Genomic DNA, 15,477 nt, shown 5'->3' on the forward strand with positions numbered 1-15,477 from the left:
TAATCAGTGTCAGCATGTCTGATTAATACTGCAGATCTATGGGTAGCTTAGCCAGAACACCCCTAGAAGATATCAGCATCTGTACTTCATTGAGGATGACTGTCTTCTTCTACTCTTTGTTACTAAATCAACAAAAATAATAAAAAGGTAAAAGGTACAAACTACCCTTTTACCGCTAACTAACCAGAATATATCTTTGGTGAAATTTACTGGCTTAGTCAAGGGGACTTTCTTCCACGTAACTCAGCTAGGTATGATACAAATCTATGTTTACTTCTCAACTGTAATAATGAAAAAAAGACTTACCGTTTATTCCGGCGTATAAGACGACTGGGGGTATAAGACGACCCCCCAACTTTTCCAGTTAAAATATAGAGTTTGGGATATACTCGCCATATAAGACTACCCCTCTTCCAACGCACACCAAATTAAAATAAAAATAAAAATAAATCATGTACTGGTGCTGTGTATAAACAGATACTGGTGCTGTACTGTATGTGTTACCCAGTATATAACAGTATATAGTTAATTGACTTGTTGCATTGGTCAACTCTCCTTAAGTAGACTGGTCAGCTCTCCTTGTCTACCTGTTTATCAGAGCAGTATGGAAGAATAGATTGTGCTCCCTCAGCAGGGAGATCTGAGAGGCGGTAACAGGATAGGGTGTATCACCCGGCATCAATGACACCCAGCGTATAAGGCGACCCCCAACTATTCAGAAGATTTTCAAGGGTTAAAAAGTAGTGTTATACGCAGGAATATACAGTATGTGTTCCTGTTTAACCCTCCTGGTGGTTTGTCAAAATCCGCCAGGGGGCAGCAAATACGTTTAAAAAAAAAAAAATTTCATGTAGCGAGACGAGGTCTCGCTACATGATAGCCGCTGCTCAGCGGCATCCCCCCAGCCCCTCCGATCGCCGCCGGAGGGATCTCCTGGAGGGCTTCCCCCGTCGCCATGGCGACGGGGCGGGATGACGTCAAAGGGGACTCCGATCCTGATCGGCCACTGATTGGCCAGGCAGCGTACGGGGTCTGGGGGGGGGGGGGGCGGCTGTGGCGACGCGTATAGCGGCGGATCGGCAGCGATCGGGCACTGCACGCAGCTAGAAAAGTGCTAGCTGCGTGCAGCAAAAAAAATTATGCAAATCGGCCCAGCGGGGCCTAAGCGGTGCCTCCCGGCGGCATAGCCCGTGCTCAGCACGGGCTTACCGCCAGGGAGGTTAATAACATTTTCTCAGCTAAGCTAATACAACAGACTATTCTGCAACTCCTTATTTTTATACTTTTATTGTGTTCCATGGCTACAGATATGTGATAGTGCTATGTGCGAGCATGAAGGGTCTTTAATGATAAAAAAAAAGTTAAACAATCCTTTAAGGCATCATTAGACATGATAAGATTTTTAGAGCAGATAGAATGTGTCTGTCCCTGGGAATGAAGTCCACCCAGACACTGTTCATGGATCTAAGTCTTTGTCTACTTTTGGTCAGTGTAAAAGTAATCTGTTTTCCTCAAAACATCTGGTACAAAAGATATCACTGATGCCCACAAGCATTTTCATCTCATGTGCTCATTAAGGCAGAAAATACAATGAATGTTTGAAACCGGTCTGCTTGCAGCGAACATCTGTCAACTGATTAGCTGAATACTTTTCTCTCTCTAAACGTGTGTTTGTTTTGGCAGTACGAGGGCACCTAATGATGATGCTATCCAACAAGATGCCCATCTTTAAACATAAGGCCACCTGCCACACCAGGCTGTAAACAGCAATAGGAATTAAGCTAAAAGCAGTACAAAAAAAATCTTGTTTGTAAAAGGGTTTAAACAGGCATGTGGCTTCCTCTTCTGTATCAATCACTGTTTACTGGTCTGTATAATACGGTCATATTAAAGTAAAATGGTTTATGTATGCAGATTCTTGGATTACAAAACCAGTGATTTCTTGAGTTGAGGATAGATTGTATAGCATTTGCTCTATAAGTTTCAACCTTTATCAATGTTTGTTTTTCTGCTTATTCAGTACAATAAAATACATTTTCTGTAGAATACAAACATGAATATGACATCACTGTGCAGATAAAAACAAAAATGTAACATGTTTGAAAAGTAAATAGTAAACAGTAGAAAAAAGGGAGTTGGTGCCTAAAATGTCTCAACTCACAGCAGCTTCAATTGATTTAGATTGCCCTCTCTGAAAGATAATTTCTGCACTACCTTGCAGCGGACCTCCTGTGTATAATATATATTCAATTGGTCCTCCGTTCCTCCTCCTTCTTGAAAATCAGTATCAGGGCTTCATGCCTGCCGTATTCTGGTGCTCAGCCCTGCCTATCAGTGTGTAGCCCTACCCTCCACCCCTTTCTTTACTCAAGTTAGGTGGCAGACATGGAGCCTTGGAACTGATTCACAAGAAGACGACTCGGCAGGTGATTGTAACTTGATTGGAGAAGAGGAACAATTGAATATGTGACTGTAATGATCCGCTCAGCTGTCTGCACAGGCAGACTGCTGTTTGACCATTCCTTAAGTCTGAGGGCTGCAGGTCTCTGGAAAAGAGATCTGTCTTTTCTTTGCAAGTTTCATAGTTGCTCTGCTGAGGAATTTGCATACACTTGTCATGCAAATTGCCTACCTGCCTCCTTTGAAGGCTTGCAGTATAAATAACTTGTTCTCCCAGAATCTCTTGCTCGTCATGAAGGTTGGTTCCTGCTAAACTCTCCTGGAGAATCAGCCTTGCATGGTTGCTAAAGATTATCTTAGGGTAATTCCTGGGGACTGCACTAGGCATCCCTTCTAGTGCAGTCAGGTTGTATTATTTGTATTGCCTTGTTCTGTCTCTCTGTCTCGATTGTCTTATTGCCAGCGGCGGTCGACAGGAAATCGTTCTGTCTGTCTGGGAGTGTAGGCCAGAGCTGCGGTTGCTACTGGCGGCTCCATCTGTCTGGATTGCATTTGCCCTAGTGGTAGTGGCAGTGCTTCCTTCTGTATTCTGCCTTGGGGGTGCTAGCCAGAGCAGCGGTTGCTACTGGTAGCCCCCATCTGTTTGTCTTGTCTGATATGAACGCTTGCTGTAGGCTCGGTGAGGTAACCGTTTAGCAAGCGTTCACGTTCTCTATTTTGTGTTTGTATGACGTTGGTTAGTTAGGGTGGCACGCTTATCACTGGGCGCGTTCGCTGTTGCGAATGAGTGCGGTGTTCGCGTTTAGTTAGCGTTTGTTATTTTCCTTGTTCTTATTGCTGTTATTTGCTGTGCCTTCTTGCTACTCTCATGCTCTGTCCTGCTCGGTCTTGTGTCACTATTGGCAATCGCCACTCTGGCGATTGCGTTCCCACTTAATTTCCATTGTTGTGTGTTCACCGTCGCTGGATGGCGACTAGATTGGTGGACACACATACATTCTGCATCTGTCTTCTCTCTCTTTTTGAGGGCGATCTTGCCCTGCATTCCTTCAACTCGTACAATTCCCATCTGGTGTCTGTGGCAGTGCAGAGGCTGTGTTCGTCTGCACACCACAGCTCCATCTGCCGGTGGGAATCTCCCTCTACAGGTGCATAGCACCATAGCTGGGTTCTCTCAATTTACACGCTTGTGGAGGATTTCCGTAGTGTCAGCACGCGTCCTGTGCACTGACCACGGAAATAATTCCGCAATCGTTACAGTGACATACTCTGGAGATCCGCTTTAAAGCCCAACTCCATTCAGCTTTTTCTTTTAGTTTTAGATATAGCGCAGCCCCTTGCAGCTGTCCCGACCCACACCATCCTCCTACGATCCTCCATTCCCCAGCCGTGGCCACGTGTGTGCTTACTCCCGCGCGCGTCATAAGAAGCTTAATTCACAGGCGCAGTACAAGAAAACTTTGTACTGCGCCTGCACAGTAAATTCCAGATGACACACGTGGGAGTGAGCATTTTATTATTATTATTATTATTATTATTTAGTATTTATATAGCGCCGACATATTACGCAGCGCTGTACAGTGTATATATATATATATATATATATATCTTGTCACTAACTGTCCCTCAAAGGAGCTCACAATCTAATCCCTACCATTGCCATATGTCTATATTATGTAGTGTAAGTACTGTAGTCTAGGGCCAATTTTAGAGGGAGCCAATTAACTTATCTGTATGTTTTTGGAATGTGGGAGGAAACCGGAGTGCCCGGAGGAAACCCACGCAGACACGGAGAGAACATACAAACTCTTTGCAGATAGAGCATTATTTGACTTGTTAGATGAATATTAGATCGGTACCAGCAGCGGGGAACGGAGGATTGTAGGAGGATGGTGCGGGATATGACAGCTGCGGGGAGCCGATAGAAGCCCCAGGTAAGTGTCGGTTTTTGCTTTTTTTACCACCACCAGAGAACTCCTTTAAGCAATACCAGTTGCCTGATTGTCCTGCTGATCCTTTGCCTTGAAAACTTTCAGCAATAGACCGTGAACAAGCATGCAGCAGATGTTTCTGACAATATTGTCAGAACTTTCAAGATTAGCTGCATGCTTGCTTTTGGTGTAATTCAGCCATTCCTGCAGGGCTGCCAGGCAACTAGTAATTGTTTAAAAGGAAATACATATGACAGTCTCCATATCACTCTTACCTTGGGCTCACTTTATATGGTCACAAGGTCACACAGCATACAGGTCACAAGTAGAGATGGCCAGAACCTCTGATTTTTGGTTCGTGAACTTCTGCAAAAGTTCGGTTAGCGCGAACTCTCGCGAACCGCAATAGACTTCAATGGGGAGGCGAACATTGAAAACTAGAAACACTTATGCTGGCCACGAAAGTGATGGAAAAGATGTTTCAAGGGGTCTAACACCTGGAGGGGGGCATGGTGGAGTGAGATAGACGCCAAAAGTCCCAGGGAAAAATCTGGATTTGACGCAAAGCAGCGTTTTAAGGGGCGAAATCACATTGAATGCTAAATTGCAGGCCTAAAGTGCTTTAAAACATCTTGCATGTGTATACATCAATCAGGGAGTGTAATTAGAGTACTGCTTCACACTGACACACCAAACTCACTGTGTAACACACCACAAACAGCTGTTTGTGTAGTGATGGCCATGCTGGACTGGTGCGCACCATGGCCAGAGTGCAGGCCGTGGTGGTTTTCAAGCCCATATGGTCGCCGGGCTGAGGTAGCTGAATGACAGGACAGTGACTGTCCAGCTGATCGCATTTGGTCTGTCCACAATGAAGCAACAACCTTATTATCGTGGGTGCCCTAAGCCCCCCCCAAGACACTCATATAGCCAGCGGTCATTGCTTCATTGTGATACACAAGCCCATTCACCACGACAAGGTAATGATCACGAAGGGGAATTGGCACATGTAAATGCCTTTTGTTTTGTTGTTGCAGCTGCAGTGCAGCCAGAAAAATGTGCCTTTGTGCCAGAGATGTCACCGCTTGCCTTTCAACATCACGGTACAGTTTAGGTATCACCTTTGAGAAAAAATTGCGGCCTGGTATCTTCCACTGCAGTGTGTGGCTTTGCTTTTGTGTGCTGTTTTTCCTCAGGTGGTCATTCCATTGCAGTTTGTGCTTTGTAATCATGTGCCTTCGTAAGGTAGTTGTTAGAGATGGCCCGAACGGTTCCCCGGCGAATGGTTCCCGGCGAACTTCCGTGATTCGCAATCACGGGAACTTTTCCGGAAGTTCGGTTCGCCCACATAGTGCATCATGAGGGTCAACTTTGACCCTCTACATCACAGTCAGCAGGTACATTGTAGCCAATTAGGCAACACTCCCTCATGGAGCCCCACACCCCCTTATAAAAGGCAGGCAGTGTCAGGCAGTGGACTCACTTGTGTGCCTGCAGTAATTAGTGATGGAATAGCTGCTGCAGACTCTCATAGTGAAGCCTAGTTAGGCTCTTGTAGGCTTGTTAGCTTGCTCCTGGCTGATTGTTATTGCTAAAAAAGCACCCCTCAACAGCTCTTTTGAGAGCTAATCTTGTTCTTGTGATCTATTTTTTTTTTTGTGGCCCACTTGCATTATATACAGCCCTGTTAGTCAGTGTCCCTGTGCCTGTCTGTGTGTGACAGGTGCACATGTAATACCCATCCCTGCATACACCTACTACCTGTTGTTCACTTCAGTGCACCCACCTACCTACGTGAGCACACGCAGTATCACTGTGCCTATCTGGTACCTGTCTGTGTGTGACAGGTGCACATGTAATACCCATCCCTGCATACACCTACTACCTGTTTTTCACTTCAGTGCACCCACCTACCTACGTGAGCGCACACAGTGTGATATACCACTCCGTGCATACCTTTTAACTGCACCTGTGTGACTGACTGCACATATTATTAGTCAAGTCAGTGCATACATTTCACTTCATCCCCCCCAATATGGACAAAACAAAAGGCAGAGGCAGGCCACCTGGCAGGTCTGTTTGAGGTCACGCTGTCGTGTTTTCGTGCGGCCTGCGACCAAAGTACAGTGTTCAGAAGAAGGCACGTTCCATCAACCCCCAATATTGTCACAACTTAGTTGACTATTTAACACAGAACACCTCATCTTTCTCAGCTTCCGCACGTAAGCATAACATATCTTCCTCCTCCTGCTCTGATTCTGGCACCCCACTTAACACTCAGTCGGCCGCCACCACCAAAGTGCCATCACCCCAGGGCTCAGCGGTGTGAACATTTTTTTTGTGTGTCTTCCTCAGATGAGAGCAATGTCATCTGTACTCTCTGCCACAAAAAAATTGAGCCATGGAAAGACCAAGACCCACATAGGGACAACTACCTTATGAAGGCACATGATTACAAAGCACAAACTGCAATGGGATGACCACCTGAGGGAAAGCAGCACACAAAAGCAAATACACACACCACAGTGGAAGATATGCAATTATTTCTCAAAAAAGGCTATAGCCAAACTGTACCGTGATGTTGAAAGGCAAGTGGTTTCATATCTGGCACACATCGTTGGGCCAAGGGACCATCTGACCACGAGGTCTGCAAAGCACGGTCAGGCCTGCCCGAAGACTAAGTCAGTCCCCACACACAGCATCTCTGCCTGCGTGCCATGTGACTGCCTGCCCCAAGACTAAGTCGCTCTCCACACAGCATCTCTGCCTGCAGGCCGATTGACTGCCTTCTCCGCCACCACCAACAGAGTCCAGGACTCCAGGCGGATTCCTGAATGTTTAAGGCCACTGCTAGCAGCGGCCGCTATAATAATTTTTCTGGTGCATGTACATGCCTGCCTAATTTTTCTGGCTGCACTGTGCCTGCAACAACAAAACAAAAGGCATGTACATGTGCCGATTCCCCTTCATGATCATTACCTTGCCACGGTGAAGGGGCTTGTGTATCACAATGAAGCAATGACCGCCGGCTATATGAGTGTCTCGGGGGGGGGGGGGGGACACAGACCAAATTTGATCAGCTAAACAGTCACTGTTCTTTCATTCAGCTACCTCATCCCGGCGACCATATGGCCTTGAAAACCGCCAGGGCCTGCACTCTAGCACTGCCATCACTACACAAACAGCTGTTTGCAGTGTGTTACACAGCGAGTTTGGTGTGTCAGTGTGAAGCAGTACTCTTATTACACTCCCTGATTGATGTATACACATGCAAGATGTTTTAAAGCGCTTTAGGCCTGCAATTTAGCATTCAATGTGATTTCGGCCCTTAAAATTCTGCTTTGCGTCAAATCCAGATTTTTCCCCGCGACTTTTGGCATCTATCCCACTCATCCATGCAAAAACTCAGATGTTAGACCCCTTGAAACATCTTTTCCATCACTTTTGTGGCCAGCATAAATGTTTCTAGTTTTCAAAGTTCGCCTCCCCATTGAAGTCTATTGCAGTTCGCGAGAGTTCGCAAGTTCGCAAACGTTTGCAGAGATTCGCGGCCATCTCTATCAGGCACCCCACACTCCACCAAACTCAATCAAAACTATGCCAGGCTCTTTTGGTGCCATCACTCTCCACCACAGTAATGCTGATCCACCAGGACCACCTCTGCAGCCGCCGCTCTCTCATTGAAAAGTGAGAGTCCTGGCAAACAGGGATGGTCGTAGCCAGCCAACTTTGCTACGCTGGAACTACGCGTAGTTTTACGCAATTACGCGTCGCCATTCGCATGCATTTCGTAGACTACGCGTGAAAATACGCAATTACGCGTAGTGCGAAGCGTAGTGTATGCGGATGCTTATGCCCGTATGCAGAAAATTTTACGTATTAATTCCTTTGTAAATGCTATACCGGGAACTCTTCTATGCGTACATTCCCTTATCCAATGCGTACATTTGTAAGCATACAGTCGCACGCGGAAAAATTGACGCTAGTAACGCATTCGTAGTTCACTACGCAATACACGTTAACTACGCATAGTGGCCAAGCTACGCATAGCAGTACTTCTCTACGTGTAAATTCGTAAGCGTAGTTTTGAAACTTCACCTACGAACTACGATGCGTAGATGCGAACTACGATGCGTAAATTCACACGGGAGTAGTTTCTTCTCATTCCTGCTGGCAAAGAAGCACCTTCAAGCCTCCCACCAAGAGTCCCTTTTTGTCCACTTAACTAGCCAATTGTGAAACTCTGCAGGTAGCTATCTCATTGGTCTACTTAATGGTCTACTTAATGGACCCCTGTAGAGTGCCAGCAAGAGGTTTGGTCATTTCACAGTGAGAAGAGCAGCAGGGAGCATATGCAGTGGCTGTGGTTCCAATGTGTTAGTGATGCTGAAGCAGAGAGCAACAGCACCAGGGGAGTCTGGCATAGATGCGGCAGATTTCAGGAAAGATAAGCAGCACAGAGGCACAGTGGATAGCACTTTTGCCTTGCAGTGATGGGTCCCCATACAGATAAGTTAATTGGCTTCCCCATAAAATTGGCTATGGTAACATTTAAAAAGTTTATTTCTTAACAATTTATTTTCTTAAATTTACCATAAATAGGTAGCGATTACACATTTACCTGGAAAGGTGGTGGGAATCTGGGAGTCCCCTTTTAAAGGTAGTTCTCAGATTCCACCAGAACCAATCCCCATATGCACGGGGGTAGTAGCTACCTCCACCTCTCTCTGGGCACCATGATGGGAATGCGCCCCTTGTTCTTTACACTGCAGGAGAGAGGAAAGATTGCTGTTCCTGTTCTGCAAGGCATCCCTAATGTCAGGGACCATGCAGGCTGATATTCTGGCTCAGACATTCTGACTATAACAGCATGCACAGGAAACGAGGGGTAAAGAAAAGTTTAAAAGGGGGGCATGTAACCATGTACTGTTTTTGTTTAAATATGAAATAAATAAATTGCCCTTCTCTACCAAGTCACTTTAATCCTTTGTCCCCATGCAGACTGGTATACAGAGGATGGCTGAGCCAAACTGCATTCCATCATACAAATGTCAGTAACAGCAAAATTACCTCTGCAGCGGAGAGCGGCGCGGCCCCCGTTCTTGTGTCTGACGTCACAGCGGATTCCACCGCCGCCTCCTCTGCATCGCTTCCCACCAGGTCAGGTCTTTCCAGAGTCCATCAAAGCAGGGCAGCACTCGTGCGCACCAGGAGACAGGACCCTTATGCTTTGAGGAGGCAGGTTAGCTGACTGGCAGGGCTGGGCTGACTTTTGGCACTGATTGGCTGGAATCTGCTGGGCGGAACTTGTGAATGCTCTGTCTTTATTTAAGGCCTAAACTGTCAGTGCATCATTGTCTGCTGTTGCTGAAACTTTGCGGTTAAGCTCTCAGACCTTAATCAGTTCCCAGTGTGCTTTGATCCGGCAGGACCCCGGGGATTTCACACATAGCTAGGAATTGTTTGATAGCTATAATTATAACTTGATATTATTGCCTTTATTTGTATAAACCTTGCCTGAACTTCTGACTATCCTTTGCCTCACGATTCTGAACTCTGCCTATCTGTCTTGTTGCCGACCTTGGACCTACCTCGAACCTGCTCTAGCTTTCTGATTCTGTACTTCCGCATATCTGATTGTTGCCGACCTTGGCTTTACTCTGACTACGATTCTGTTTACCGATTTTGTACTGCAACCTGACCGATCAGTTACCGACCCTGCCTGTACGACCTCTCTAGTATAAGTGATAGTCCCCACAGCCAAGGGACTATCCATTAGGAGTGCTCCTGAGCTACTGTGCACCTAAACACGTGTGTCCACACCTTTATTAAAATACTGACATTGCTGCTCTCATTACTGTTTGTATTGCTACTAGTCTGTTGAGCTCTTTGGTCAGCAGAGTCTCTCTGACTATTGCTAAACAGTGTTGCTATTTCTGTATTATTGGTGATTCTGCAGATCACCACATAATCAGATATAGTTTCTGTATTATTGGTGATACTGCAGATCACCAAATATTCAGAACTCTGTCACTTGCTGACACTAACCGTTACAAGTAACTTATAGTGGCACACATGGTATATAACATGGGAGTTCTGTAAGAGGGGGCAGTAAAGCCTACCCTACTTCTACAAAGATGGTTCTGCAGTTGCATCGTTTCCACAGTGTGTCTGAGAGGGGTTAAACTATTTACATAATATATTTCTGATAGTTAATTATTGATTATTCGAAGTCACCTAAAAGCAAAGGATGAATGGAGCTCACTTGCTCGTGAACAATACACAGTCCTATTAAAAGGATTGATTAACTAAGAGGATTTTTCAGATAATTAAAACTCAATTTAATAAGGCTGTGAACTCAGGTTCTCATAAAGTTCATAAAGGAATAATAAATGAAAATAATGACGTGACGTGTTGGACCATCTGAAAATGAATGTGTCCTCAAAAAAGAAATGCATTTTGGAGTCCTATTATATAATTTTTTCACTAAGCACATTTTAAATAATTGTTCTTGTTGGTCAATTAATCAGCATTCAGCTAAAACCCTATAAACTGACACATTTAAATGAAAGTATCATGTTATGTTCTCCCACACTGAAGCAGAATATGAGTGAAGCATATGAAAGAGTGAGATAGGCATTTGTAAAGTGAATTTGAATTCCTTAATAAGTAAAGTTAATGTTGTCATTAGTGGCAGTTCTCAGCAAAAGTTTTATCTCCTTTTCGTGCAGATAAGCACCCTTTTGGGATATGGCTATTGCTGCAGTCATATTGTGCTTTAAGTTAATGAGATGTGAGCTCTATTTGTTAGCATTTTATGGTAATTAAGATTATCATTCACTTGGAAACTGGCCTCCTTTCTTTCAAAATATTTTCTTTTTAGCAGGAATTTTAATTTACTTTGAAAATATGATTTTCTTGTACTGTAACTGGGGATAGGTTTCACCTTTTGGGAGAGCAAAACATCCGAAATATGGAGAGAAGTAACAATTGGTGCAATTATTATTACACTTAGTATCTGTTCTACAAATTAGAAATTCATGCATTGAGAGTTTTGCCTCTATTGCTGTGTAGACTGTATAATGCCAAATTTGACTATGGAGTATTTAAAAGTCCATTAAGTGTAAAAGGAATAAAGCAGAGCAGTATAAAATATTTCTATGGGCAAATTAAATGAGCAAGCTGAGTTAATCACTAGCAAAAACTGAAAGGGTGATGTCAACATTTCTTTTAAAGGGAATCTGAAGTGAAAATAAACTTATGATATTATGAATTGTATGTGTAGTACAGCTAAGAAATAGAACATTAGTAGCAAACATTCAAGTCTCATATTGTTTTCAGTACAGGAGGAGTCAAACAACTTCAGTGGTTATCTATGCAACAGAGCTTTTCTGAGCTTTCCGACTAATTTAGTTTTCTGAAGCACTTATACAATAAAGAAACAGTGAAAGACAACTTCATACATGATTTTACTGCAGGGAAGTTCAAATGGTCATTAGCTCTGCTCTGTTCTATAGTTTAAAATTCAGAGTGTAGTTTAAGCTAAACTGCAAATCTTAGAAAATGATGCAATGTTATAAAAAAAGCTATATAACTGAAAATAAAAATATGGGACTATTGTCTTTGGAACTAAAGTTCTAATAATTATCTGTACTGTATTGCACATACTATTCCTTATCTCATACTTTTTTTGTTTTTGTTTTTTTGCTTCAGTGATTTTTTTAGAACACTAAGATTCTACAACAGGAATTTTGATACAAAATTAAAATGTGTTTGACTTTTATTGGACGAGATGCCTCACATTTCTCAAATCCTTTGCTTATCTCTTACAAACGTGCAGTAAAATATTTTGATTTGTGAGATATCCTGTAGTGCTCTATGAATTTATAGATGTCGGTTTGATATACATTGCTGTACAACTTTTATAGTCCGGTATACTTTATATGTGTTGCCTTGCAATGACCAGCATCACCATATATTTCTCACTGAAGAAGCAAGTAGAAAACTACTTAATTTACAACTTAAAAATACTGTAAGTGGTATGTATTGAAGATTAAGCTACTAGATTCAGTTTGGTCATGTCAGCCTCCTGAAGCCATTTGTTACTCAATGGTGTCAACGAAAGAACACATTATAGCATGCGCCATGCAATTTAATGTATAGTAAGTTGACTAGATAATGAGAATCAATGCTGATACAAAATCGAGAATTATAAAACAGTTTTCAATGCAAAGTGAAGAAAAATAAATTTGTTTGTTTTCCTTTATTACTAATATCATTATTGTATATTTCTACAGTACTTTAGGAAACTGAGCTGATTCCTATTGCAGTAGTGTCTCTCAGTAGGGTTCACAATATAATATACCATATGTCAGGGCAAATATTTGAATATGAACTTTTTGTTTTGCTTTGCTTCATATATTTTTTATATGAAAATATATAGCATTTTGTGAAGCTGAGAATTTTTGCAAAAATGCATTATAGTCAATGGATCTTAAAGTGGGCCTGAACTCTTGCCCAGGACAGAAGGAAAATGTAGATAAATGCATCCTGTATGCATTTAGAGAGTTTAGCCTGTCTAATTCCCCCTTGTTTGTAAGGCAAATGCAAAAGATGGTGGTAGGTTGACACTGCAGTACGGATACGATCTAGCTATAGAACATGCACTAGTGGGACAATAGGCTCCTCCTCTTGTAAGGCCTTCGTCAGCGTGCTCAAGCTGGCAATGGTACATTGGTCAATAGTTGAGAAAGAACAAAAGCAAAGAGAAAGCTAGCACTGCAGCAGTGGCTTAGGTTATTGTAGCAAAAAGTTGGTGTCAAAAAGCTCATAACTTTGTTCAAAATTGCATATAAAACATTGGTGCACATACCAGAGTGAGTAAGAAGGCGCTGTGGATGGTGGTGGGTGCTGGTTACAGCACAACTGCGCTTCTACGGAGGCTGCAATCCCCCTCCTTTGTGTCTAATCGCAAGTTGTTTTTTGATCCTCCCCTGTGTCACATGACTACCTATAGCAAATAAACAGATAAGCCCATTTGAAAGCACAGGCTGTAAACAATATGTCTGCTTCCATGAATCAGGAAGTGGAAACTTTGCAGATTTATTTGAGGGTTTGTATCAGCTGTAACAAAGAAATGTTTTTTGTTTAAAGGTTATTATGTTGTAAAAATAATAATTAGGCCTTCTATATACAGTACAGCAGCCCATATTTAAAGGAAAACTATCAAAGTTAACTCAAATTCTAAAGATGCGTACACACGTCTTGGAAAATGAAAGATCACAGACCAATTTTACCCCCTTTCATGTAGTATGAGAGCCATGCTCTACACAGTCTATTCTATGGAGCTGAACTCCCCATCAGATAAAAATCTTTGCAAGATGCTGCACACAAAGATGCTGTACACATGCAACAGATCAGTATCTGCAAAAGATCAATCCCTGCAAAAGATCCATTCCTGCAAAGTGCATTCATAGTCTATGATATCTGCAGATCTCATACACACCTTGTTTAACAGACATTCATCTGCAGATCAGACAATTATCTGCCAATCTGAAGATCCAACTTGGTGGATCTGGTCTACAGATAATTGCCCGGTAAACAAGGTGTGTATTTAAACAAAAAAGAGAAAAGACCCCCTCTCTTGTAATCTAATAATAGGTAGAAGCATTCAATCAGGTATAACTCAGGACACCAAAGCTACCATGAAAAAAACCTTTATTAATGACCAGCTAATGAGTTAAAATCAATTAAAAACAAACAGCCAGACCTGGTACATGTGTCCCTAAGTAATAATTTAACAATTGAGTCTATTGACAAATATAAGTATAATTTCTTCTGGTTGCTCCTGTGATAAATGAATGGACTTGTCTCCCTTCCCAATAATTGTTTTCTTGACACCAGGGTCTGGATTTATTTGGGAAATGTTTGTTTCTTGTGTTGAGTAGATATATATATATATACTCATACATACTATCTATCTTCCGACATCTAGGATCAATTGGATGGTGCTTCTGGTTTCAGGAGTGTGGGATCTGGGTCGCCTCGGTTTCCGGGAATGGAAAAGTTTTCCTATATGGACTCCTCAGGATTGGAATCTTTTCTTGTATTGTCCCTGTATTTTTGATTGTTTCCTGGCTGTATTGCTATTGAGGCCATATTCTGGAATACTGTCTTAAATTTTGTCTTAATATATATAAAATGTATTAGTAATGAAGTTTATAGGATACTTATTAGCATAAGACTATAATTATTCATTTATGTATACTCCAAATAATCAGGTGTCTGTTTAGGATGTCTCAGAGACCATGTGAAAATCTTTGTTTTTATGAAATAATGTTATGATCGTTATTCTTCTTTTTTCCACTGGGTGGCGGCAAATTTCCTCATCTGTAGAATCGTATACTTTTTTTCATTGACTTTCTATGCAATATTTCATTAGTCCACTAGATGGCAGCAACTTGATTCTTCATGCGTATCACCTAGTCTTCATGCGTTCCAATGTACGCTTGCCTGACCTTGCGTGCTGACGCATCTGACGGCACGTGAGGTTAGGCTAATGACGCGGCCGCGTCTGGGGGGATTATTTAAACTGCGCCAGCTTCCCTATTAGATTGTCCCTTGGCAGCTTCGGCGGAACTAGTGGGACAGCGCGGGCAGCGCTGTACAGCCTTTCCTGGTCCTCTTATTTCCTTCATTTGGTGAGTCTTTTGCTTCCTACGATCTCCTTCCCTGCTCATTCATGCACTTTAGGTGACTTCAGATTTGGCTATTGCGGCCATCTTCTTGCACCAACTTCTACCTTAAGACAGTTCTTGTCTCTATTTGCTTGGCTATTTGATTAATTGTTGTAGTTTGCACATTTCACTTTTTTGATTCAATGTTGTATGTTTATCAATTTTTGCAGCAATATGTTCGTTTCATATAATTAATTTGATTTTGCACGGTTATCACTTTAACTCTATTAGGGAGTTCTCAGTTTATTAATCAGCTTTTTCAGCACTAGCACTTTATCTCGAGCAGGAGAGATGTGAGAACAGTAATTTTCAATATTTATGTATGTTCCTTCTGGGATAGTGACCTGTGGAGCAGGAGTCCCTATTATTATCATTATTATCATTATTTATAAGATTGGGACTCCGCTTTC

The sequence above is a fragment of the Hyperolius riggenbachi genome, chromosome 8 (genome assembly GCF_040937935.1).
Source record: "Hyperolius riggenbachi isolate aHypRig1 chromosome 8, aHypRig1.pri, whole genome shotgun sequence".
Lineage (NCBI taxonomy): Eukaryota > Metazoa > Chordata > Amphibia > Anura > Hyperoliidae > Hyperolius > Hyperolius riggenbachi.